Raw genomic sequence first — 27,975 nt, 5'->3', positions numbered from 1 at the left:
ATAGCTAAAAGCAAAGGCTACACCAAGAAGGTGTAGGAATACCGACTAATCACGTGTGATAGTCCCCGGTGGTCCCGGCCCTCCCCCTTCCCCGACCGATGGCCAATCGGGGCGACGGGAGGGGGGGAGACGAAAACCGTCCGGTATGAATGAGACTAAGCCACACCCCGTGGGTACACTCGGTCCTCAATATGTCGGAACGTTGAGGGAAGACTGAGGAACAAGCATACTTGACCCGTATGTCATAACCAACAACCATCGAATGAGAGGAAGGGTGTACACTGGAGGAGGGGGGGTGTGGGGGTAAGGTACAGGGGAATCGCCAGTGCGGGTGGTGGTAGACAGGGCTACCAACTGACATGAAAAATCCCAAAAATATGATCACAACGGAGTAAAACAATAAATACAATATCAATGCACAAATACATAGAAATAATTAATGAATTAAAAGCGTAATCACGTAAGTAAGGCTAGGCATGCAGAAATAATATGGCGAGAGAGGGACTCGGGCGAGTGGTAATGGAGGGAGCATGATGCCATCTCGCAGATGGAAAGCAGGGGTACCAACCTTGTTACTGAAGCGGTAGATATCGAACAGTAAAACAAAGATACGCGAGAGTCCCACTCGAACCAAACGTAAAACTAGGTGGAGCGTAATAAAACTAATAGACTTAATAACAACAAGTGAAATGCTCCTAGAACTAGCGCAACAATCTCAATGGTGACGCTATCCACCAACATGCACGAATGCAGACATACCAACATAACATACGCCTTAATGATACGCTAACACTGATATCATAGAATAACATTAAAAATACGCTAGATGAAAGCATATAATCGCTGTACTATCTGAATGTAAAGGAAAAAACTCCTAAAAGTTCGAACGAATATCAATGATGAAATAAATAACGGACGAACTATCGAGAAAGGGCAGAGCCGAACCATGAACGGTTAGAACGGGGACGCCGTTCATAAGAAGACACTTCTCAATTAATAAAAACAAAGGCTACACTGCCCAATCACGCTTAAACTCATGGATAAAGTACTTAACTTTGATGGGGTATCTTGAGAATCGGCCATCGATGCGTAGGAAAGGTAAAAATCCAAGGGTACACCGAGAAAAAAACACAATTGACTGTTTAGGAACTGGTGCTAGAAAGGAGTGATGGGAAAGCGTGGGTAGAGTTAGTAGTACTGATCTGCGCGGCAGGGGAGGTTGAACCGCACCTCACTATAGAGGGATTTCGAAGAGAAGTCTAAATGGTACGAGACCTCTGGTATTTCGCCCCAGTTTATACCGACACCATTAGGTGAGCGAGCTAGTTCAACCTAGCATTCCTATACATTTTTTCTCTGGTAATATTAGCAGTTATATTCCTTAGAAATGGTGCAATAGGAGCATTTCACTGGCCGGCACAGGTTGAGCCCAGAAATAAAGAATTTGTACCATTAAGGGTGATTCTACTCTGAGACCCCCCTTATGAACATTCTATTCCTTGAGGATGTTTTGATTTACTTACTTTAGAATTACAAGCTTAGCACAGTCTTATCAGTAAAACTGAACTAGAACTCATACTTACAAATAGGTACCATGATTACTGTTTATAGACTAACCTAGGAATATAATTTTCTGACCTTTATATTTTATATGGAAATATAATATCAGTTAATGAATGGGAAGAGTTCGTGTAAAATTTAATTTATAGTGCATTTTAATGTTTACCATAATAATTTCATGTAAATTTACATGGCAACTATCTACTCACAAAGCTCTAGTAATCAGACTTCATCCGGATAGCAAGGTTGGTAGCGTCGCGGATTTCTATTACAGAGGTCCCAAGTTCGGTTCCCGCCAGGGACGCGAATACCGTGAGACCTTCTACCAGGGAGTACTCCTAGGGTGGCTCCATGGGGGAGGTTAGAGGGGACTAGTGATAGTCCCTGCTGGCTAATGGTCGCCCGAGGAGAACGATGTAAATCGTCTCGGTGAACACCTAAGCCCGCAACTTCAACTTTTAAACATCTTCCCCTCAATATAAGCTATAGAGACCAGTCTTATGAAGTACTTTTTTGATAAACACCTATCATTGAGACTATTTTAGAAAAATGTAGCAACTTAACTCAATTACCAATTTTATTTGATATATCCTTCTCCTCTCCTGAAAACAAGACATAAGTATGAAGATGACCGACTCCAGATTAAAACGGATTTTGACGTGGGAAAAATCTATTTTTGGGTAAGATGGCCATGTCGTCCCGCATGGCAGCTTCCTACTCTATAATATTTTTGCGAGTGATATTACCAGAGAATTACCGTCAGGTATCATGGGGTTCTAACCCCCGGAATGACTATCCAAAGATATCGTGTATAATCCGGGACTTATCCGAAGATAACCATAGATATCTGCACCCCCAATAGACTTTACCCTGTCTAATCCACTAAGGGGAAGGATAAGTACCTGAATGTGAGAAAATAACTTTGCTAAAAGAAACTTCTTGTGATGATTGAGAATGAGTTATACCTTTTTATCAGAAAAAACAGTAGTGCAAATTCCTCACTTAAAAGTTATCCTACTACCATATTTGTAACACTTTGCATGGTGCCTCCAAAGTCTTTATTAAGATACCATTTATATGAATACAACATGAAGTAGAAGTTAATTCTATCCTGAAGATTTAAATTATTTTCTTTCTGCAAGAATAAAATCCATGTATAATGGAGGTATGGAACACGGTAAACTTCCCTCATAATTCATATACTAAAGATAAAATAAATATTTACATTTAAAACTTTAACTAGAGACTACAGTATATACTACAACTTGCTAGCTATTCGTTGTTGGGTAAAATTATAACTTTTATATAAGAAATTGCATAAAGATAATTTGGTGAATTAATTGGTCTATGTTATCTTAATTGAACCTAAAAGTTTAAGTCTATTGCTAGAAATAGTTATACTTCAGTGCTGGAAGGAAAATTGTGATATTAATCAAATATATCCTGTTATAATAATCAAGCAGCTGGACTCGCCTCAAACATCTAGTAAGGGGTCTCGGGTGAAATCAGTTTATGAATAACTTTTGGGAGTATGGGAAGTGAATGAATGAATGATTTTAAGTTATCTGGGTATGAGAAGTGAAATACTAGACTTAAAAAGGATCTATAGGCCTATATGTTATTAATTTTACTTCTTTGCTGGAATATTATTACAATGAATTATTAGGGGAATCGGGTTGACAAGTGTTCCTTTAGTTTCCATCTCCTTCTTATATTATTAGGGGAATCGGGTTGACAAGTGTTCCTTTAGTTTCCATCTCCTTCTTATATTATTAGGGGAATCGGGTTGACAAGCGTTCCTTCAGCTTCCATCTCCTTCCCATATTATTAGGGGAATCAAGTAACCAACTAGAAAGTTTTTTTGTTTACTGACTTCGGCTTCTAGATTTCAAATATGCAGGTAAACAAACGCTTCTGAAAGAAAAGAAAAATATCTTTACTCCATATGGTCTTCACTTTCGAATCATAGCCTGGCTCTTGATAATCAATGTGATACATAAGATTCTTTTTAGTAGCATTCATCAGAATAAATGGTATATTTAATTTTATCTTTAGAGATCAAGACAACACTTTTAAACCTTGCAGGTATTGACAAAAACATCTGAAAGAAAAGCAGTGCTGATACTTATAGCATCTTGCTCTAAAACTAGGGTTGTAGCTAATAATAATAATAATAATAATAACTAAAGTCCATAAAAAAAAACAAGAATAACTAAATTATCCAAAACTAAAGTAGCAGTCATGTATAATATGAAGATTGGTGCTTTGATAACATCCTTATTCTTTCAACAATAGTTTTATGAGTACTATTCCTAGTGAGGTTTCCAGTATCGTTATTGCATTGATAATATTGCATTTGAAGTATTAAGAAGCGAATAGATTAAATTCTCACAATTATACAGATAAATAGTTAATTAGATATAATTATATATCCCTGAATCATGATACTGCTTTCTGCAAGGTACCAGGCATGAAGTTGGAAAAGATTGTAAATCTATTATCTATATAGAGACAAGTATATTAATCAAAGGGTAAATACAGGCAGTTTTGGTTTTACATCATTCAGGAGTTTGGTATACAGAGACTAGCTTCTTTGAAGTACAGAACTTTGAAATAGTTTGTAATTTTTATTTTAACTAGCGGAACCCATGTAAATTACACAAAATGATATTTTCAACACTAATTATCTTGTTCCTAACCTATACACGTTTGAATAAAATGACCCGAGATTAATTTTTGTAATCTAGGTTATGGAAATTGATAGAACTCAATTTTTTCTTTAATATTTAAAAAAAGAATCAGGTGCTAAAGACAAAATTGGGAAAACTATATAAGATGTGCTTTGGTTAAGTAATCAAAGTGTAATGTGAATTTGTAAGAGTAGACCATGAAATTATTTCCGTTTTCTTAAAGGCGTGACACAAAATTAACACACATGCTATCGCATTAATATATAGATGTACAGCTTTTCAAATACCAACTATCAATGGTTTGTTTTCTAATTAATGTGATGATTGAGTGACTCAAAATATCGTCATCTTGACAGCTCTTGAAAGCATAAAGAATATCTAAACACGAATAGCACATAAAGTATCACCAAATATTAAAACAAATTCTAAGGAAAATATCTCATGTACATAATCCCACGTTTCCCTGCCTGCATAACACTGGGCTGTTTAACTATTATTATATAGCAGCAACCACTTGAAAATGCTGAAATTATATTTTAATAAACATGACAAATTCGGAGATAATTTGTATTTTTCCTAACCATACAAACCTTAGCTATTTACATTGGGTATTACTTTCGGCGTAGCTGAAATGACGAGCCATTAGATTTTAACGAGGGTTTCCTACCCCGCGCTAGTTAGCAGGGGTAGGGGGAGGGGTAGCTTGCTACCCCTCCCTCCCTCACACACCGGTGAAATGTCTCACTTCACTTAGAGGTAGGACTTGACTTGGGGGACAGGGCTGGCGGGCAAATGTGTAAATAGCTAAGGTTTGTATGGTTAGGAAAAATACAAATTATCTCCGAATTTGTCATTTGTTCCGTAGCCGAAATACAAACCACGCTATTTACATTGGGTGACTTACCCCTTAGGAAGGATGGAAAGTCCCCAGCCAAACTGGCTTTGGCTTTACCCGGGAACTCAGAATCCGAGTGAGTCGCACTCGAGAAAAGGAGTCCCTGCACCTCACAAGTTCCTTGCTCCGCAAGGAAATGTGTGGCCTACATAAGCTTGTGTGTGAAGGAAGAAAGTGTGACCCGTCCTAGGCAGTTGACCTGGAGTTCCAGAAGGAACTCTGGGTTAGGACGTTCCCAATACCACCTCGTCAGGGTATGGGGGACGCGACAGTATTGACTCAATACTCGGAACACAAGGAAGCATGGTTTACCTGCAGAGGTTTGAGGTCAGCTATGCAGAGACCAGGATGCTGCTTCTCCAGTAGAGGGGACGATGAAAAAAGAAGTAAGGGCCAGACATACTTCTTTCGTTCATGCAGACTAAAACCTGATAACAATGCCCTCAACCTTCTGCTACCTGTCCAAAAAGGAGCCTGAGGTTAGACCAGCTGTTGTGTAGCCACCACAGAGCGACAGAAACGTATCGAAACTCCTGTGGGTCACGTCCTGCAGGAAGCGGGCTGCGAAGGTCATTAGACGCTTCCAGACTCCAGCTTGTAGCACCTGTGTCACAGAGTAGTTCTACTCGAAGGCGAGGGACGTTGCGATGTATCTGACATCGTGCTGTAGGGCGACGTGACGGGGGAGGGTCTGGATTCAGGTCGAGATGAATGTCGAGTCCGAGCTGAAGAGGTATACTGGTGACTCTCCCGTGTCCTCCCTGTGCTCCCAACCCGGCTGCACGTGAGGACAAACTGCAGCTGTTCTCAAGGATAACCCCTCGATTCCTTTACTGGCAAGGAGGAGAATATTTGGGTCATCTGATACAGAATGGAGACTCGAAATCTTGAAGGAGTCGGACCGAAGGCTCGGGACTCCAAGATTCTGAGTCTAGAAAACAACTCGGGAGCGAACCTGAATGTTGCCTTCCCTTATTCTCTTGAAAGGGCGGAGTCGTATGAGACCATGAAGATTGCTTACACACTGGCTGAGGCCAGAGTGAGCAGGAGCCCCGTCCCCCAAGACGGAATACAATCAGAGGCCTGACGTAATGGTTCTTGAGAAGATCTCTTAAGGGACTAAAGAGTCCGAACAATGCCCCATGGAGGAGGTCTCACTCCGACTGGGGGCAGGGACGTTCACAGCTTCGCATGAGCGAAGAAATGTCCAGCGGGAAGGAAGAAGTCTATTCCTTTCAGCCTGAAGGACAGGGAAAGGCTGAGCGACAGGCTTCACTGCCGAGAGCGGAAGAGAGTTTCCTCCCGCCGAAAAGCAATAACTCCGTTATTGCTGGAGAAGAGGCCTCAAGGGAAGAGGTATCTCTCCCACGACACCAACCACAGAAGACTCTCCACTTCGCCAGGTAGACCCCTGCGGATGACTATCGCAGGTGACGCGACCTCCGCTCCGCGTCTGTAGCGGGTTGTCTCTTCCTGAGGAGGCGGCGTAGTGTCTCCAGGCGTGAAGCCGAAGCGATGCAACGGCCCGTGAAAGATGTTGTAGTGTGGTTGTTTGAGTAGCCTGTGCCGTGGAAGAAGCACTCCCGGGAGTTCCATCAGGGGAAGCAGAGGGTCTGGAAACCGTTCTGCGTATAGTCACAGTGGAGCTCTCAGGGCCATCAAAAGGTTGACAGACAACCTGGTCTTGTTGAGACCCATTCTCAACAGAAAACAATGGTGGGAAGACGCAGGCGTTGATGTTGTCCCACCGTCACCGGAAAGCATCTTGCCAAAGAGTCTTGGGGTCTGAGACCGGGGGGAAGAACAGCGGAAGCTAGAAGTTCCAGGCTGTCGCGATCAGGTCCCCCAGGCCAGGACTTGCTGGTTACTATAGGCCAAAGACCCCCAGGTACTCTCTATCTGCGAGACTGCTCAGATAGTCGGAGAGAACATTCCTCTGCCCGGAATGAGCGAGCCGATAGTGGTATTGAGAGGACCTCGGATCATCTTAGTATCTCTACTGCAAGATGCGAAGGTATGAAAATGCGTCCCTTGCAGGTTGGAATACGCCAGTACCATGAAGTCGTCGCGCACGGAGCGACTCGGCAGGAACTGTAGGATCAGTAGAGGGGCCAGACGACGGCCCCTAAGCCAGCTTGAATGATGGGGAGGTATCCTTCAGGTCCTGACCATAGGCCTGAACCGGAACATGCCCCCCCCCCCCTTTTCTTTGACGAGTCCGAGAACAGCATCAAAATTTGGGGAAAGGACGAGAATATCCACTCCCATCAAGAGGTTCCATAGGTCAACCCCCATTGCAGATCTAAACGTTCCGCTGGTCCCAGAGGGGCCAGAAAGTCCGGTTAATCGTTGCTTTGATACAACCGGAACTTGGGCCACCTCACAGGGAACTTATCCTGAGGCGACCGTTCGGGACTTTAGACGGGTCAATGAGGAAAAGAGACCCAGGAAACGTTCCAAGGTAGGGCTGAAAGCTCTGCTTGACTGAGAACAGGTACAGCGACTCTCCTCAGCCTTGCCACAGTCAACTGAAGGGAAGGCTCGGAGAAGGAGGCAACAGCATCTGGTGTTCCCAGGCGGTCACCCATCCAAGTACTGACCAGAGCCAACATTGCTTAACTTCGCTGATCGGACGAGAAGCGGTGTTTTCAACGTGGTATGGCCGTTGACTCAATATCATGGCTAGATACTCCAGATGTTGAGGCAGAAGTAGAGAAGGCTCCTAGCAAATTACCATGATCCCTCACTCTTGGTAAAGACCTGGAAGCTTGTCCCGGCGTTGAAGAAGGTCGAACCCGAGCCTACCGGGGTTGACCAGACCTCCAAAAGGCGAAGGAGGCGGAAGCCTGCTCCTGAGCGGCCATGAGGAAAGCAGGGAGAGTTCTCTGGGGAAAAACCTGCGATGCCGCGGCGGGATCGCCACACCGCATCTTAAGCAGGAACACCTGTGGTCTAGGCTGAATTCCAAGAGCTTCCTGGAAGATGGATGGAATGGAAACTGGAAGTACCCGTCCTTCTGATCCAGGGCCTAAGGAGTCCTGCAGCCTCGTTACCAGTCTGATCGACTCTGCTGTTCCAGGCTGGATGAAGTTTGTTTGACAAACTTTATCAGAGCTGAGAGGTCGACGACGGAACTCCCGTCTCAGATGCTTTCCTACGAGAAAGGATCGACTGAAGAAGCCGGGGGGTGAAGCCGTCGACGACCCTATGGAGGACCTTCTCCTAAGGCATGGATCATTCTGCCCAAACGGGCAAAACTCTTGCCGACCCCATGGCATAGAGGTTCAGTGACACTGGATTCGCTGACAGAGACGGAGAGATGGTAAGAGCGAGGCGCGATATCCTTGGCTGATTACAGAGATCGTGGTGGAATCGGCATCGGGAAGCTGTTATCTGGATGAGTAACCCTAGGCATCCCCCCAGCGTGAGACCTGCAAGGGGGGAGTGCCAATCCTAGAGTTTGTTAACTCTGCCGCTCCCTCTAGGATTATGCCTCCCCGGGAGAGCCTCCCGTGCTACCTGTCCCTGACAGGAGGGGACCGCTATTATACACCTTGACTTAGCTGCCGTAGCCGGTCCGATAACTTAGGCCGACGAGGCTGAAAAAAAGAGGCGTTGGAGGCCTGCAGGGTCTGGAAGAAAGCGCCTTGGAGGAGTGAAAATGGAATTCGACTTCCTCCACACAACAGCTGTCCATTTCTCTGTCCTTGGCTCAAACAAGCTCTTCCCAAGGATGGAAGTGTCTGAGCTTGCCGACATCCACGAATGAGACACCCGAGGGGAAGCCCTTGGTCACTGCGTCTAGATGCTCCAACATCGAGTTTGCCCGCAAGTTCGAAACTTGGCGACGGAACGCAAAGGAGCGTGAGCCTGAGAGGAGGAAAGTACCTATGATCTTCCTGGAGCTTCCTTGTACAAAACCTCGGGTCGCAACCGAGGAGGGAAAGGACCCGGTAAGCCCCCTCCACGGGATGGAGAAGAGGAAGGTCTAAACCAGTCACCCCTTGCCCGATGGAGAAATCTCGAAAGGAAAACTCCCAGGCACGACCCTTCCAGGGAATGACAAGGAGGAAGGGCTAACCCAGGTCCTGGAAAGAAGAATGTTGCCAAGACCTCTCTGAAGATTCTTCCTGCTCTTACCCGTGCCATGCTCTGCGTTTACGGGGTGAAGACCGTGTTCTGGAAATACGCGCTCCAGAAGACTCGCCAGGCTGGCCGTGTTGCGAAACCCCAACGGGAATCGCGGTCGCAATCGCCCTGGCGCTCGCGCGATGGTAAATCAATGGTTCGCGTGTGGCCGAACGTGGAAGCGCCCGTGCGCGGGCACGCAGGAGAGCGAACGAAAGTGTGCGAGGGAGCGCAGAAGGAGGGCGAGTGTGGTTGGAAGGGCGAGAGCTGGCGGTCGGAATCCGATAATTCATAGGCGAGCGATGACCCGTAGGCAAGCAATGGCTACTGCAGGAATCAAGCCGGCGCTCGCGCGATGGAACCCCGTCGGCTCGGGCGATGGAACCCCGTCGGCTCGGGCGATGGAACCCCGTCGGCTCGGGCGATGGAACCCCGTCGGCTCGGGCGATGGAACCCCGTCGGCTCGGGCGATGGAACCCCGTCGGCTCGGGCGATGGAACCCCGTCGGCTCGGGCGATGGAACCCCGTCGGCTCGGGCGATGGAACCCCGTCGGCTCGGGCGATGGAACCCCGTCGGCTCGGGCGATGGAACCCCGTCGGCTCGGGCGATGGAACCCCGTCGGCTCGGGCGATGGAACCCCGTCGGCTCGGGCGATGGAACCCCGTCGGCTCGGGCGATGGAACCCCGTCGGCTCGGGCGATGGAACCCCGTCGGCTCGCGCGATGGAACCCCGTCGGCTCGCGCGATGGAACCCCGTCGGTTCGCGCGATGGAACCCCGTCGGTTCGCGCGATAGAACACCGTCGGTTCGCGCGTGGGCGAACATTGGAGCGCATGTGTGCGGGCACCTGGGCATGCGGTCGCGCGCGCACGTGGGCGTGTGGTCGCGCAGGCACGTGGGCGTGTGGTCGCGCAGGCACGTGGGCGCGCGGGCGAGAGCAGGCGGTCGGGAGACCGATGGCGCGTAGGCGGGCGATGGCTCGTTGACGAGCGACGGCACGTCTTGGTGAGCGAAGGCCCGTAGGCGAGTGAAGGCGCGTTGGCAAGCGATGACGCGTCGGCAAGCGATGGCGCGTTGGCAAGAGACTAGGGATAGTTAGCGCGCATCGCGCTAATCAGAAGGCGCGCAGGTGCATCAGGAAGGTGAGCGCCGATGCGAGCTGTCAATCAGGCGATCCTGGACGGTCAGGAAAAACTGTTGGCGCCCATTGGTGCGTGGCAGAAAAAGGCGCGCAGATGTGCGATGGCGATTGAAGGAAGCTGGCGTACAGAATGACAGAAGTAAAGGTAAGCGCTGGAGTAAAGGTGAGCGCTGGCGAGCAGGAGGAAGATCTACGGCAAAACTCAGCTACCGGAGATCGTGGTCCACAGCAGGCGAGTGCTAGATCGCTACTGATGGTGTCCAGGGGACCTGACACGCGTGGAAGATCGATGGCGATCGTTGACGCGCATGAGATCGCTGACGAGCAGGCGAACGTTGACGCGTCCGTGGTCGCTGGCGAGCTGGTGATCACTGGCGAGCAGAAGGGCGACGCGTGGAATCCTGTGCGTAGAAGAAGAGTCCTTGTCCAAGACCTGAACCGAAGTTCTAGGTTATGCGGGTGAACGTGGGCGCACAGGGCGCGTAACAGGAACTGGAAGCGCAGGTGCGCTCTGACGGGCAGGAGATCTAGAGCGCTCAGGAGACCGATGGTACGCAGGACGCACAACAGGAACAGCAGGATGTTCGGAGTCCTCAGGAGAGCGCTGGCGAGCAGTGGGGCGACGATTATCAGGAGAGTGCCGGCGCGCTAGCGATCAGGAAAAAGCTGTTGAGCAGGAGAGCGCCTGTGCGCTAACACTGCAGAAGGGCGCGCAGGGGAACCCTGACACGCAAGGGAAGCACCCCCCGTGGGAGGCAACCCTTTGCCCCGAAGGGACCGTTGCTCGTCGGATGACGAGGTTAGACTGCTGTCCATCTGCACCAGGGGCGGAAGGGCAGGAAGGCATTGGAGATCGATCCCCGGAGAGATCTAAGGACATAAGAGCTGCAGGCTGCATATGGAGGAGATTCAAAAAGGCGCCTCTTAGCACCCTTATAGGGAGATGGGAGGCCCTTACGACGTAGCGGACGGTGAGCCTTATGGCGAAGGCGGCCAACAGCAACAACAGCAGAGACCTCCGAAGAGGAGTCTCTATGAGTGTACTCCCTCGCGAACGAAAGAGAAACACTTCGTAGAAGAGACGGGTCAGCCAGTGACCTAAAAAAAACAATCCTCCGAAGAGGGGCTCCTGCAGTTGCCCAGCCCCTTGAGCGTAACTGCAGGTGCGACCGCTCAGCACCAAGAGCATAGTCGCACGAAAAAAAGGCAAGAGGAGATCCCCCCAAAGGGAAAAAACTCAAGCCTGGATAGGAAAACTTCCCTCGGAAGGAAAGTTACCCACCCAAGGAGGCGAGCCTCCTGAGTGTTCTAAAATGAACTGGAGAGCTGTCAATCATCACGGGAGTACTTCCAGGAGAAGGAGACACGCCCCTGACGAAGATCTAAAGGGGAGGCAGCAACAGCAGAATCCCCAGGCCTCAACAAGACAGCTCACTCCGTTGCCACATTACAGAAACGAACTAGATCGTTAACTGTGAAAAATGAAAAAAAAAATCATTAGTTAACATTCATTCCCCCGGAAAGACTCCGAAGAGGAATCCCGAGGAAAAAATAAAACACAAGAATTACACAACAGGAACGTGCCCTCACAACCACTTACACTCACGGAAGGAGAGCTGAAACAAACACAGAATTATAACAATTATAATTATGTAACTATGTAATTGCGTAATTTTAAAAATGAATGAACACAAAGAACGAAAACCCCGAAAGGAATCGTTCTACAAAACTGAAAAATCAACCAATACAATTAGATTCACAAACTAATTGAGACAAAACATAAGGCGTAGCAACCCCACCCACACGGGAAGGAAGTTACTCAGACGTAGTAAATGTAGTAAGGGTGAATGACCTCAACAGAGAGAGAGAGAAAGACCGAAGTCAAACTTGATCGCAACCCATGAAATTTCACCGTGGTGGCCTAACTGCCGAGGGCTCCACGGAGATATCGTACACTACACACACAAGCACAAACTCTGAAAAGGAAACTTACTGATTTCTATACTCAAATATATACATAAACACGAAAAAATGTTTACATATATATTGAGTAAAAGAAAAGTACCTGTAAGTGATTAAGTAAAGACAAAACAAATAATGGCTGCCAAGCGAGGACAAAGACAGTAGGTTCTGCATGATGGTAACTTGCCCTTGCTACTCTTCACGAGCGTACATCCATGTGCCCACGTGGCTAGCACATGCAAATGGTGAAACGAACAGCCTTCGTTGGCAGTAGTAGCTCACCAGCTCACATGTGAATGTGTCAAATCACAAATGCCCTGCCTTAGGGTAAGTGATCGTACATTAGCTTAACCCTTTTACCCCCGGGGTATTTGGAAATTTCCAACCCTTAACCGCCAAGGGGTTATTTTTTTCCCAGCACATTTTGCAGTATACTTTTTTTAAATTGCTCTAACAGCCTTAATTTTTGTCATAGAGAGGTCAGGTTGGTCTCATTCTCTTGGAAAATGCCTGAATTTTATAAAAAAATTATCAAAAAATATGAAAAACTAATTTTTATAGCATTTTTTTGCAAGGACGTACCGGTACGTCCATGGGGGTAAAGGGATAGCTTTTGTGAAACGTACCAGTACGTCCTTTGGGGGTAAAAGGGTTAAGCATCGTGAACGCATTTGTGTTTGTTAATGTGCAACATAATTGCTCAAAAGGAGTTGATCGTTCACGAGCAGTAGCATCCTGAACATGTTCGCAAGCATGCATGCACCCACGAGAAGCTCATGCAGCTGGCAAAGAGAGAGTGTGTTGAAGCTCACCTGTAAGCAAACACTTATCTGCCATCGCTTGTGAATGTAAGAGCAAGCTGATTCTATCCCGTTAAGAGTAGAGGCTTGGGCCAATAACAACGAACGGTTATATTTCATGAGACTCGTTGTACCCTGAGGCATGGTGGGCTGAGGCAGAGATAGAAAGGGGTCAGATGCCAAGACCAAGTGTGTGCTCCAAAGAGCTCTCTATCCCATAGGGAGAAGATGTCTGAGGCAATAAATCCCAAGAATTATGTCTCAAGAATGGTCGTACACCAGGAGAATGATAGCGAGAGGCGGTTAATGTAACCAGTCCGCAGGCATTACCATGAGGGTGCTTCAAAGAGCTCTATATCCAGTAAGGAGTGGAGATCTGTGACAATAACCCAGCAAGGTTATGTCTCATGAGACTTGTTGTGCACTGTTGAGTTGATGGTGAGAGGCGGCAGCCACAAGAAATCTGAAGGTATCTCCATCTGTGGCAATAACCTCGAAGGATTATGTCTCATGAGCCTTGTTGTAGCGAGATCTGGCTCATAAAGGTGAGCAGGCATGCACAAACCGAAGTAGCGTTTGTCAGAACCTCAATATGAAGGTGTGAGGGAGTAGTGCGCAGGCCGTTGTCAACGAGAGGAGTTAGCCCACGCATTTCACTAGTGCTTAGTGACTGGGTGCACAATACTGCAAAAGACTCTCCCACATGACTAGGGTCTGTGCGTTCACTTGCAAAAGCTGTACGAGATGAAGCATGAACTCTCATCAGCGCTCCCGCAGGAGGTTGGCGAGTAGCCTTGCATGCTCCTTCAGGAGGATGCACAAGCTCGGATGGTGGCAAGCAAGGCTCAGAAAGCTTTCCTGCGTGCAGACGCACAGAAGAAAAGGCAGGCTCTTCCCCGTAAGGGAAGGAAGCTCGAAGTGGAGGTCCCGAATGGCCTATCTTCACAAAGCTCAGAGAGCTTTCTTGTGCCTGTAGTGAAAGGTGTTGGTTACAGGCATCACCATCTGCGGCAATAACCCTGAAGGGTTATAGCTCACAGGACCCGGAAGAGGCAGCAACCACAAGCGGTCGGCAGACATCACCATCTGTGGCAAAAACACTGAAGGGTTATCTCTCACGAACCTCGTTGTGCACTAAGGGCACAAAGGGAGATGCGTTGACCGACATGCATCACCATCTGCAGGAATAATTCTGAAAGGGTGTAGATCATGAGACTTTTTGTGCACTTGGGGTACGATGGGAGAGGTGGCGACCACAAGCGGTCAGCATAAATCATCATCTAGGTGCTCCAAAGAGCAAATACTCCAAAGAGCTGGAAAGAGACATTGATGATTCAAGCATTTGTTTCAAAAACCCCGATGAGGGCTGACCACTAAGGTGAGGAGGGCCTTGCTCGTGAACAAGAAAGGTGCACAACACTGGGTGGAGAAGCCGATGCTTCTCATGCTGCAAGTCCTCAACGCGTTGAGTGAACTCAGGTTGAGGGTGCGCCACGTAATCAGCAAGCATAGAAGTCTGACAGTGGTCAGCTTCTGGGTCATATCGAAAGGATCACCTGACTGGTAGTGACTGGTAGTCTGCAAATGCTCATGTTTATGCATTGGATCTGCATGAACGAATGGAAGAGAAGATATGAAGGGTGCTGAAACTAAGTTCACAAGAAGCTCTGGAGGGTCACCCAGAATCTTGGATGGGAAGACCATGAATAACCCCTGGGAAGGCAGCTGTGCCATCCGACTGTTCCCTTAACTGTAGCATCTCCAAAGGCTGTTCCTTAAAGGGGAGACCCAAAAGCTATAAAGAAGGAGAGTTGCGCATGCGGCAACGAGAGAGAGTTCCCCAGTATAGGGGAAGTGACAGTTTCTGCACCTAAGAGTTGTCCAGGGTTCAGTCGATCACCACTCTTACCCATTTGTCCATCGGAAGAGAACTAACAAGCAGAGAAAACGCGGAGGGAATGAGACACCGAAGTAAGAAGTTGGGAGTACTTCTTCCGTCATCTACTGAACTGCTCTCACTGCAAGGATGACTGACTACACCCTGAAAAAGTAGATAACCAATGAAGTAAATAGCCAGTTTTATGTAAAGGGCTGAGAGGGGGAGAGACATGCAGCACGTCTTCACTCTACAGAACCAAAAGCAAAAGTGACGTCACATAACCCACTACATCCCGCTAATTAGCGGCAGACTGTTATACTAGTTATACTTTGCCCAAAGTATTATATCCATAGTAACAATCAAGAGAGTTTGTATTAGGTGTTGGAACACAGGGACTTTAGCAAACATAACCACACACACATTACCTATGTTATGACTCCAGGTCTTTCTCTTTACTTACCAATGGGTTTCAAATGCCTGGAATAGCCTGTCTGATCCTAAAACTGTTTCACATACAAACTTATAATCAGAACATTGACCCATGTAACATATTGCTATTTCTCCTTACCGAAATTTAAGAGGTCGAAGCCCGAGGTCTTTCTGTAGCTAGGGGACTATTAATTGGAGTCCATTTTCTACTATTAGGTGAAGGTATAATGTAGTTGCTTCCAGTATGAAGTTGTGGAGCTGCCCGTGCTTCTTGTTCTGTTGAATTAATATATTTGTATAAATGTAACAGTCAAATTATAAAAAAAAACTGGTATAAAATTGACAAAGATATTTTTTACCTGGTGAGTGAACATATATAGAGGGGATTAAAACATGACTTTTTTACTCCTAAACAGAGAACATATCTCCCACCATATCTAATCATAACCAATTACCCACTCCAGCTTAATAAAATGTATAAATTAAATCCCCATGTGGGATCATTAAGAAGTATTTGGTCTCCTGCTCTATGCCACCATACATCTACACACCAGACAAGGGTCTTCCTCAATTGTATTTCTACTCCTAACCTTTGATTTATTCACTGAAATGCTAATGGCAGGCCCCAGAAAAGGCGCTTAGATAGCAAGTAGGAAAAATATATGGTTCATGCATTTGGCTGGAAATTAAAGTATCATGTATGTATGTTTTCATTCTTTATTTACTGCACTAAGTAAAAGCTCAAATAACACAATATAGGGTAGGGTACGGTAGGGTAGGGTAGGTAAGCTAATACGTTTTATGCTAGTAAGGTAAGGTAAGGTAAGGTAAGGTAAGGTGGGGTAGGGTAGGGTAGGGTAGGCAGCCACAAGAAATCTGAAGGTATCTCCATCTGTGGCAATAACCTCGAAGAATTATGTCTCATGAGCCTTGTTGTAGCGAGATCTGGCTCATAAATGTGAGCACGCATGCATAAACCGAAGTAGCGTTTGTCAGAACCTCAATATGGAGGTGTGAGGGAGTAGTGCGCAGGCCCTTGTCAACGAGAGGAGTTAGCCCGCAGATTTCACTAATGCTTAGTGACTGGGTGCACAATACTGCAAAACTCTCTCCCACATGACTAGGGTCTGTGCATTCACTTGCAAAAGCTGCACGTGATGAAGCATGAACTCTCATCAGCGCTCCCGCAGGAGGTTGGCGAGTAGCCTTGCATGCTCCTTCAGGAGGATGCACAAGCTCGGATGGTGGCAAGCAAGGCTCAGAAAGCTTTCCTGCGTGCAGACGCACAGAAGAAAAGGCAGGCTCTTCCCCGTAAGGGAAGGAAGCCCGAAGTGGAGGTCCCGAATGGCCTATCTTCACAAAGCTCAGAGAGCTTTGTCGTGCCTGTAGTGAAAGGTGTTGGTCACAGGCATCACCATCTGCGGCAATAACCCTGAAGGGTTATAGCTCACAGGACCCGGAAGAGGCAGCAACCACAAGCGGTCGGCAGACATCACCATCTGCGGCAAAAACACTGAAGGGTTATCACTTACGAACCTCGTTGTGCACTAAGGGCACAAAGGGAGAAGCGTTGACCGACATGCATCACCATCTGCAGGAATAATTCTGAAAGGGTGTACAGTGAACCCTCGTTTATCGCGGTAGATAGGTTCCAGACGCGGGCGCGATAGGTGAAAATCCGCGAAGTAGTGACATCATATTTACCTATTTATCTAACATGTATATTCGGACTTTTAAAACCTTCCCTTGTACGTAGTACTGTTAACAAACCACCCTTTAATGTACAGAACACTTAATGCATGTACTACAGCACCCTAAACTAAAACAGGCACAAATATTAAAGGCGATTTTATATCATGCGTTTCCTAAACACCTAAAAAGCACGATAAAAAATGGCAACCAATGTTTTGTTTACGTTCATCTCTGATCATAATGAAGAAACAAACTCATTTAGTGTACAGTACACATATATGTATAGGTTAGTTTTTGCATCGATTATATTGATTATGCAGTACTGTATGTTGATTTTTTTATTACCAATGTTTTAGTTTACGTATTTTTCTTAGGACTTCCAAATGAAATGTTTTTCTTTATGACGCCGCCTGAAACGACGGCGTGTACGCTCAGTAAACAACCACGCTCAGAACAAACAAGGCATTTAACGCGCATGATGATAGTGATAAATAATGATACAGTACATAAAGTATTTACAGTAAAAGCATTTACAAAATATGTTACCTTACAAATATAAATTATACAGTATTGTACGTAGCAAAGCAGGAAAACAATTTACGAGAGAGAGAGAGAGAGAGAGAGAGAGAGAGAGAGAGAGAGAGAGAGAGAGAGAGAGAGAGAGAGAGAGAGAGAGAGAGAGAGAGAGAGAGAGAGAGAGATTGTTTTACGTACGTAAATGTAAATTTTAAACAAAAAAAATATGATAGGTTACAACATATAGACTTTTAAAACCTTCCCTTTAACTTAATGCATACAGTACGTACAGTACTAAACTATAAAACAGGCACAAATACAGTTTTAGAATGTACAGTAAGAATATTAAAGTAAAAAATAAAGATTGTTACTGTACTCACCACGAAAGAAGTTGAAGAAAAACTTGAATGGTGATGGCGATGAATTTGCTGCACAGTAGAAATGATGATGATGAAGCTGATGATGTGTTCTACTGTGCAGCCAATGATAGTATTTTACGTCTCTTCAGACGGAGGTGTCTTTTCCTGGGACACCTCTTCAACTTCTTCCTGGGAAACTTCTTCAATTTCTTCCGAAGGCGTACTAGCAGGAGGAACTGGCTCTTTTTTGCGAGGCTGGAAGAACATTGTGATCGAAAGTTGTTGCCGCTGCTTCTTTTTTCGATCCAAGAGCATTTTGTAGGGAGTCATGTCTTCATCGATCTTGTTGCAGAATTGCATCGAGCGAACCATATCCTCGTCCCACTCTTGCAACATTTCTTTCAACTCCTTCGCATGGTTGCAGGCCTTGGCAAGCCGTTCTAATGTTAAGCCCGTTTCTTCGACATTTTCTTGGGTCTCTTCCTGGGTATCACTCTCTTCCTCACTTGCCGATTTCGTCAGGTCTTCGAGGTCTGCGTCAGTTAGGGGCTGGGAATGGCAGTCCAACAACTCGTCGACGTCTTCAGTCGTCATGTCGCCAAACCCGTCACCTCCAATTATGGCAGCCAACTGCACAGATTTCCGTATTGCAGAGTGTTGGATTTCCGACGGAGTAAATCCCTTGTCGTCGTAAACAATATCGGGCCACAACTTCTTCCAGCTCGCATTCACGGTTGCAGGTTTCATCTCTTGAAGTGCCTTCTGAATATTCTGCAGGCACGTGGCTATGGTGTACTGCCGCCAGTACGCCTTCAAGTTAAAATCTTCATCCTCGTCATCTTGGGCAGCATCCACACACGCAACGAGGTCCGCCAAGGTATTCTTCGTGTAGAGGGCCTTGAACGCCCTGATAACCCCCTGGTCCATCGGTTGAATTAATGACGTGGTGTTGGGTGGCAGGAACTCAACCTGAATGCCCTCATGCGACAGGTCAGTTGCGTGTCCACCAGCGTTATCCATAAGGAGAAGGATCTTGAATGGCAAGCCCTTCTCTAAGAGATATTTGCTGACTTGCGGGATAAAATACTGATGGAACCAGTTGGAGATCAGCATCTTCGTAATCCATGCTTTTTTATTATGCATCCAGTACACGGGAAGGAGATTCTTATTTTTATTTTTCAAAGCGCGAGGATTTTTCGACTTATAAATAAGCCCCGGCTTTAACAAAAATCCAGCAGCATTGCCACACATCACGAGGGTAACGCGATCCTTGAATGCTTTAAAGCCAGAGGCTTTGGCTTCCTCTTTGAACAGGAAAGTTCGCGACGGCATTCTCTTCCAAAACAAGCCAGTCTCATCCATATTAAAGACTTGTTCCGGCTTGTATCCACCTTCGGCGATAATATTCTTGAACGTCTGGTTCACGTAAGTTTCAGCAGCGGCAGTGTCAGCGGAAGCCGACTCCCCATGCAGGGAAACGCTTTTCAGGGCGAAGCGTTTCTGAAACTTAGCGAACCATCCTTTGCTTGCGGAAAAACGTTTCTGAGGCTGGGAATCAGTGGATGTCCCTGGTTGAGGATCATCTGCATCATCATCATCTTCAGCATGGTTGCCGTCGTCGTCTTTAGGTTCCTTTGCAGCAAAATTCTCATATAAGCTCAAAGCCTTTGTTTGGATGGTGTTCGTATCCAACGCTATGTTCTTCTTCCGGCAGTCGGCAATCCACACAGCTAAAGCACCTTCCATGCGTACGATCGTTTTATTACGCGTTGTAACGACTCGCTTCGCTGATCTGCTAAAGGTGATTGCAGCCGTCTTTCTAATGTTCGCCTCGTCCTTCTTGATATAGCGAACAGTAGATTCGTTGATGCCAAAATGGCGGCCGGCGGCCGCGTAACTTCTACCATCTTTTAACATGTCGAGAAGCGTAACCTTCTCAGCTATCGTCATCATCCTTCGGTGGCGTTTAGGCTCACTACCAGCCTTAAGAGAAGCAGAACGCTTGGGAGCCATTACAGTAGGATTTACAGTAACAAAAAGTTCAACTTAAAAAAGTCGCACACAGCACAGATTCACACACTTAAAAACGTCTACTCAGCGATACGCGGTAACAGAGAGTGGACGATCCAGCCCCGCGAGAACTTTGATGCTGCGGGTAGGAGATGCGGGCAAAACACCAATCACAGGCTAGATAACAAAACTTGAGTTCTGATTCGTCATCTATCAGCGCTTGAACCAATCACAACCCGTCTTACAGTACTATGATGCGTTGGTTACCTACTCATAGAAGATGCCCCGCGCATACCGAACGTACGTAGATTAAGTAAATACCGTAATAATAATAAATAATGATAATAATACTGTACAGTAATAATAATAATAATAATGATAATAATAATAACAATAATAATTTTATTAACAACAACAACAATAATTATAATAATAACAATAATAATAATACAGCTTTATGTACGCTATTTTACGCCTCTCTCTCTCTCTCTCTCTCTCTCTCCCTCTCTCTCTCTCTCTCTCTCTCTCTCTCGTACGCTTATTCGAAATGTGAATTTTGCAACAAAGAATATTATTGGATGCAGTACTGTACTACGTACGTATACATACAAAAGATTCATGGAAAAAAAGCACATCCATTACAGTACACACCATTCTAATATGGTATGACTGCATCTGATTTGCGTTTCATGTTCGATTTAATTTTACTACGTACTGTATACAGTACTGAATTATCGTATGATCACCTTCTCTTTTCGTGTTTTATTTCTTTCTGTGCTGAATTATATATCATATGTAATGCAATGAACAATCAGTAAGAACAGATATTACTAATTACAGTATTAATGGAATTACAGGTAACAAAATATCGTATTTGGTTGTCTTCAGATTTCGCAGTATTTTCGAATTTTCCGGAAAATCCGCGATATGTATATATATATGGGTTATGGGAAAACCCCGCGAAGTGGTGAATCCGCGATTGTCGAACCGCGAAGTAGCGAGGGTTCACTGTAGATCATGAGACTTTTTGTGCACTAGGGGTACGATGGAAGAGGTGGTGACCACAAGCGGTCAGCATAAATCACCATCTAGGTGCTCCAAAGAGCAAATACTCCAAAGAGCTGGAAAGAGACATTGATGAATCAAGCATTTGTTTCAAAAACCCCGATAAGCTGACCACTAAGGTGAGGAGGGCCTTGCTCGTGAACAAGAAAGGTGCACAACACTGGGTGGAGAAGCTGATGCTTGTTATGCTGCAAGACCTCAACGCGTTGAGTGAACTCAGGTTGAGGGTGCGCCACGTAATCAGCAAGCATAGAAGTCTGACAGTGGTCAGCTTCTGGGTCATATCGAAAGGATCACCTGACTGGTATTGACTGGTAGTCTGCAACTGCTCATGTTTATGCATTGGATCTGCATGAACGAATGGAAGAGCAGATATGAAGGGTGCTGAAACTAAGTTCACAAGAAGCTTTGGAGGGTCACCCAGAATCTTGGATGGGAAGACCATGAATAACCCCTGGGAAGGCAGCTGTGCCCTCCGACTGTTCCCTTAACTGTAGCATCTCCAAAGGCTGTTCCTTAAAGGGGAGACCCAAAAGCCATAAAGAAGGAGAGATGCGCATGCGGCAACGAGCGAGAGTTCCCCAATATAGGGGAAGTGACAGTTTCTGCACCTAAGAGTTGTCCAGCGTTCAGTAGATCACCACTCTTACCCATTCGTCCATCGGAAGAGAACTAACAAGCAGAGAAAACGCAGAGGGAATGAGACACCGAAGTAAGAACTTGGGAGTACTTCTCCCGTCATCTACTGAACTGCTCTCACTGGAAGGATGACTGATTACACCCTGAAAAAGTAAATAACCATTGATGTAAATAGACAATTTTATGTAAAGAGCTGACAAGGGGAGAGACATGCAGCACGTCTTCACTCTACAGAGCCAAAAGCAAAAGTGACGTCATATATCCCACTACATCCCGCTAATTAGCGGCAGACTGTTATACTAGTTTCAGCTTTGCCCAAAGTATTATATCCATAGTAAAGATCAAAAGAGAGTTTGTATTAGGTGTAACACAGGGACTTTAGCAAACATAACCACACACACATTACCTATGCTATGACTCCAGGTCTTTCTCTTTACTTACCAATGGGTTTCAAATGCCTGGAATAGCCTGTCTGATCCTAAAACTGTTTCACATACAAACTTATAATCAGAACATTGGCCCATGTAACATATTGCTATTTCTCCTTACCGAAATTTAAGAGGTCGAAGCCCGAGGTCTTTCTGTAGCTAGGGGACTATTAATTGGAGTCCATTTTCTACTATTAGGTGAAGGTATAATGTAGTTGCTTCCAGTATGAAGTTGTGGAGCTGCCCGTGCTTCTTGTTCTGTTGAATTAATATATTTGTATAAATGTAACAGTCAAAATATCAAAAAAAAAATTGTATAAAATTGACATTAAAGATACTTTTTACCTGGTGAATGAACATAGATAGAGGGGATTAAAACATGACTCTTTTACTCCTAAACAGAGAACATATCTCCCACCATATCTAATCATAACCAATTACCCACTCCACCTTAATAAAATGTATAAATTAAATCCCCATGTGGGATCATTAAGAAGTATTTGGTCTCCTGCTCTATGCCACCATATATCTACACACCAGACAAGGGTCTTCCTCAATTATATTTTTACTCCTAACCTTTGATTTATTCACTGAAATGCTAATGGCAGGCCCCAGAAAAAGCGCTTAGATGGCAAGTAGGAAAAATATATGGTTCATGCATTTGGCTGGAAATTAAAGTATCATGTATGTATGTTTTCATTCTTTATTTACTGCACTAAGTAAAAGCTCAAATAAGACAATGTAGGGTAGGGTACGGTAGGGTATGGTAGGTAAGCTAATAAGGTTTATGCTGGTAAGGTAAGGTAAGGTAAGGTAAGGTGGGGTAGGGTAGGGTAGGGTAGGGTAGGCAGCCGCAAGAAATCTGAAGGTATCTCCATCTGTGGCAATAACCTCGAAGGATTATGTCTCATGAGCCTTGTTGTAGCGAGATCTGGCTTATAAAGGTGAGCACGCATGCATAAACCGAAATAGCGTTTGTCAGAACCTCAACATGGAGGTGTGAGGGAGTAGTGCGCAGGCCGTTGTCAACGAGAGGAGTTAGCCCGCTCATTTCACTAATGCTTAGTGACTGGGTGCACAATACTGCAAAAGACTCTCCCACATGACTAGGGTCTGTGCGTTCACTTGCAAAAGCTGTACGAGATGAAGCATGAACTCTCATCAGCGCTCCCGCAGGAGGTTGGCGAGTAGCCTTGCGTGCTCCTTCAGGAGGATGCACAAGCTTGGATGGTGGCAAGCAAGGCTCAGAAAGCTTTCCTGCGTGCAGACGCACTGAAGAAAAGGCAGGCTCTTCCCCGTAAGGGAAGGAAGCCCGAAGTGGAGGTCCCGAATGGCCTAGCTTCACAAATTGTTGTGCCTGTAGTGAAAGGTGTTGGTCACAGGCATCACCATCTGCGGCAAAAACCCTGAAGGGTTATAGCTCACAGGACCCGGAAGAAGCAGCAACCACAAGCGGTCGGCAGACATCACCATCTGCGGCAAAAACACTGAAGGGTTATCACTCACCAACCTCGTTGTGCACTAAGGGCACAAAGGGAGATGCGTTGACCGACATGCATCACCATCTGCAGGAATAATTCTGAAAGGGTGTAGATCATGAGACTTTTTGTGCACTAGGGGTACGATGGGAGAGGCGGCGACCACAAGCGGTCAGCATAAATCACCATCTAGGTGCTCCAAAGAGCAAATACTCCAAAGAGCTGGAAAGAGACATTGATAAATCAAGCATTTGTTTCCAAAACCCCGATGAGGGCTGACCACTAAGGTGAGGAGGGCCTTGCTCGTGAACAAGAAAGGTGCACAACACTGGGTGGAGAAGCTGATGCTTCTTATGCTGCAAGACCTCAATGCGTTGAGTGAACTCAGGTTGAGGGTGTGCCACGTAATTAGCAAGCATTGAAGTCTGACAGTGGTCAGCTTCTGGGTCATATCGAAAGGACCACCTGACTGGTAGTCTGCAACTGCTCATGTTTATGCATTGGATCTGCATGAACGAATGGAAGAGCAAATATGAAGGGTGCTGAAACTAAGTTCACAAGAACCTCTGGAGGGTCACCCAGAATCTTCGATGGGAAGACCATGAATAACCCCTGGGAAGGCAGCTGTGCCCTCCGACTGTTCCCTTAACTGTAGCATCTCCAAAGGCTGTTCCTTAAAGGGGAGACCCAAAAGCCATAAAGAAGGAGAGTTGTGCATGCAGCAATGAGAGAGAGTTCCCCAGTATAGGGGAAGTGACAGTTTCTGCACCTAAGAGTTGTCCAGGGTTCAGTCGATCACCACTCTTACCCATTCATCCATCGGAAGAGAACTAACAAGCAGAGAAAACGCGGAGGAAATGAGACACCGAAGTAAGAAGTTGGGAGTACTTCTCCCGTCATCTACTGAACTGCTCTCACTGGAAGCATGACTGACTACACCCTGAAAAAGTAAATAACCATTGATGTAAAAAGACAAATTTATGTAAAGAGCTGACAAGGGGAGAGACATGCAGCACGTCTTCACTCTACAGAGCAAAAAGCAAAAGTGACGTCATATAACCCACTACAACCCGCTAATTAGCGGCAGACTGTTATACTAGTTTCAGCTTTGCCCAAAGTATTATATCCATAGTAAAGATCAAAAGAGTTTGTATTAGGTAGAACACAGGGACTTTAGCAAACATAACCACACACACATTACCTATGCTATGACTCCAGGTCTTTCTCTTTACTAACCAATGGGTTTCAAATGCCTGGAATAGCCTGTCTGATCCTAAAACTGTTTCACATACAAACTTATTATCAGAACATTGGCCCATGTAACATATTGCTATTTCTCCTTACCGAAATCTAAGAGGTCGAAGCCCGAGGTCTTTCTGTAGCTAGGGGACTATTTATTGGAGTCCATTTTCTACTATTAGGTGAAGGTATAATGTAGTTGCTTCCAGTATGAAGTTGTGGAGCTGTCCGTGCTTCTTGTTCTGTTGAATTAATATATTTGTATAAATGTAACAGTCAAATTATAAAAAAAAAATGGTATAAAATTTACATTAAAGATATTATTTACCTGGTGAATGAACATATATAGAGGGGATTAAAACATGACTTTTTTACTCCTAAACAGAGAACATATCTCCCACCATATCTAATCATAACCAATTACCCACTCCACCTTAATAAAATGTATAAATTAAATCCCCATGTGGGATCATCAAGAAGTATTTGGTCTCCTGCTCTATGCCACCATACATCTACACACCAGACAAGGGTTTTCCTCAATTGTATTTTTACTCCTAACCTTTGATTTATTCACTGAAATGCTAATGGCAGGCCCCAGAAAAGGCGCTTAGATAGCAAGTAGGAAAAATATAGGGTTCATGCATTTGGCTGGAAATTAAAATATCATGTATGTATGATTTCATTCTTTATTTACTGCACTAAGTAAAAGCTCAAACAAGACATTGTAGGGTAGGGTACGGTAGGGTAGGGTAGGTAAGCTAATAAGGTTTATGCTAGTAAGGTAAGGTAAAGTAAGGTAAGGTAAGGTAAGGTGGGGTAAGGTAAGGTGGGGTAGGGTAGGGTAGGGTAGGCAGCCACAGATTTAAGGTGGGGTAGGGTAGGGTAGGGTAGGCAGCCACAAGAAATCTGAAGGTATCTCCATCTGTGGCAATAACCTCGAAGGATTATGTCTCATGAGCCTTGTTGTAGCGAGATCTGGCTCATAAAGGTGAGCACACATGCATAAACCGAAGTAGCGTTTGTTAGAACCTCAATATGGGGGTGTGAGGGAGTAGTGCGCAGGCCGTTGTCAACGAGAGGAGTTAGCCCGCGCATTTCACTAATGCTTAGTGACTGGGTGCACAATACTGCAAAAGACTCTCCCACATGACTAGGGTCTGTGCGTTCACTTGCAAAAGCTGTACGAGATGAAGCATGAACTCTCATCAGCGCTCCCGCAGGAGGTTGGCGAGTAGCCTTGCATGCTCCTTCAGGAGGATGCACAAGCTCGGATGGTGGCAAGCAAGGCTCAGAAAGCTTTCCTGCGTGCAGACGCACAGAAGAAAAGGCAGGCTCTTCCCCGTAAGGGAAGGAAGCCCGAAGTGGAGGTCTCGAATGGCCTATCTTCACAAAGCTCAGAGAGCTTTCTTGTGCTGTAGTGAAAGGTGTTGGTAGACAGGCATCACCATCTGCGGCAATAACCCTGAAGGGTTATAGCTCACAGGACCCGGAAGAGGCAGCAACCACAAGCGGTCGGCAGACATCACCATCTGTGGCAAAAACACTGAAGTGTTATCACTCACGAACCTCGTTGTGCACTGAGGGCACAAAGGGAGATGCGTTGACCGACATGCATCACCATCTGCAGGAATAATTCTGAAAGGGTGTAGATCATGAGACTTTTTGTGCAATAGGGGTACGATGGAAGAGGTGGTGACCACAAGCGGTCAGCATAAATCACCATCTAGGTGCTCCAAAGAGCAAATACTCCAAAGAGCTGGAAAGAGACATTGATGAATCAAGCATTTGTTTCAAAAACCCCGATGAGGGCTGACCACTAAGGTGAGGAGGGCCTTGCTCGTGAACAAGAAAGGTGCACAACACTGGGTGGAGAAGCCGATGCTTCTCATGCTGCAAGACCTCAACGCGTTGAGGGAACTCAGGTTGAGGGGGCGCCACGTAATCAGCAAGCATAGAAGTCTAATCAGCAAGCATAGAAGTCTGACAGTGGTCAGCTTCTGGGTCATATCGAAAGGATCACCTGACTGGTAGTGACTGGTAGTCTGCAACTGCTCATGTTTATGCATTGGATCTGCATGAACAAATGGAAGAGAAGATATGAAGGGTGCTGAAACTAAGTTCACAAGAAGCTCTGGAGGGTCACCCAGAATCTTGGATGGGAAGACCATGAATAACCCCTGGGAAGGCAGCTGTTCCCTTAACTGTAGCATCTCCAAAGGCTGTTCCTTAAAGGGGAGACCCAAAAGCCATAAAGAAGGAGAGATGCGCATGCGGCAACGAGCGAGAGTTCCCCAATATAGGGGAAGTGACAGTTTCTGCACCTAAGAGTTGACCAGGGTTCAGTCGATCACCACTCTTACCCATTCATCCATCGGAAGAGAACTAACAAGCAGAGAAAACGTGGAGGGAATGAGACACCGAAGTAAGAAGTTGGGAGTACTTCTCCCGTCATCTACTGAACTGCTCTCACTGGAAGCATGACTGACTACACCCTGAAAAAGTAAATAACCATTGATGTAAATAGACAATTTTATGTAAAGAGCTGACAAGGGGAGAGACATGCAGCACGTCTTCACTCTACAGAGCCAAAAGCAAAAGTGACGTCATATATCCCACTACATCCCGCTAATTAGCGGAAGACTGTTATACTAGTTTCAGCTTTGCCCAAAGTATTTTATCCATAGTAAAGATCAAAAGAGTTTGTATTAGGTGGAACACAGGGACTTTAGCAAACATAACCAAACACACATTACCTATGCTATGACTCCAGGTCTTTCTCTTTACTTACCAATGGGTTTCAAATGCCTGGAATAGCCTGTCTGATCCTAAAACTGTTTCACATGCAAACTTATAATAAAAACATTGGCCCATGTAACATATTGCTATTTCTCCTTACCGAAATCTAAGAGGTCGAAGCCCGAGGTCTTTCTGTAGCTAGGGGACTATTAATTGGAGTCCATTTTCTACTATTAGGTGAAGGTATAATGTAGTTGCTTCCAGTATGAAGTTGCGAAGCTGCTCGTGCTTCTTGTTCTGTTGAATTGATATATTTGTATAAATGTAA

At 45.7% G+C, this 27,975-nt stretch overlaps 1 long non-coding RNA gene and 1 other non-coding gene across 2 annotated transcripts; both read right to left on the bottom strand.

Moving 5' to 3' along the window:
• Positions 1-1,486: 1,486 nt before the first annotated feature.
• On the bottom strand, positions 1,487-22,447 carry LOC137645317 (uncharacterized). Its single transcript, XR_011045300.1, has 3 exons — positions 22,316-22,447; positions 15,625-15,761; positions 1,487-3,474 (listed from the first exon to the last, which is right to left on the bottom strand). It is a non-coding gene; the product is annotated as an uncharacterized lncRNA (long non-coding RNA).
• On the bottom strand, positions 7,697-7,815 carry LOC137658892 (5S ribosomal RNA). Its single transcript, XR_011047447.1, has one exon. It is a non-coding gene; the product is annotated as a 5S ribosomal RNA (ribosomal RNA).
• Positions 22,448-27,975: the final 5,528 nt, after the last annotated feature.

The sequence above is a fragment of the Palaemon carinicauda genome, chromosome 1 (assembly GCF_036898095.1).
Source record: "Palaemon carinicauda isolate YSFRI2023 chromosome 1, ASM3689809v2, whole genome shotgun sequence".
Classification (NCBI taxonomy): domain Eukaryota; kingdom Metazoa; phylum Arthropoda; class Malacostraca; order Decapoda; family Palaemonidae; genus Palaemon; species Palaemon carinicauda.
Note: the sequence above shows the minus strand (reverse complement) of the source record. Positions and strands in the feature narration are given on the sequence as shown.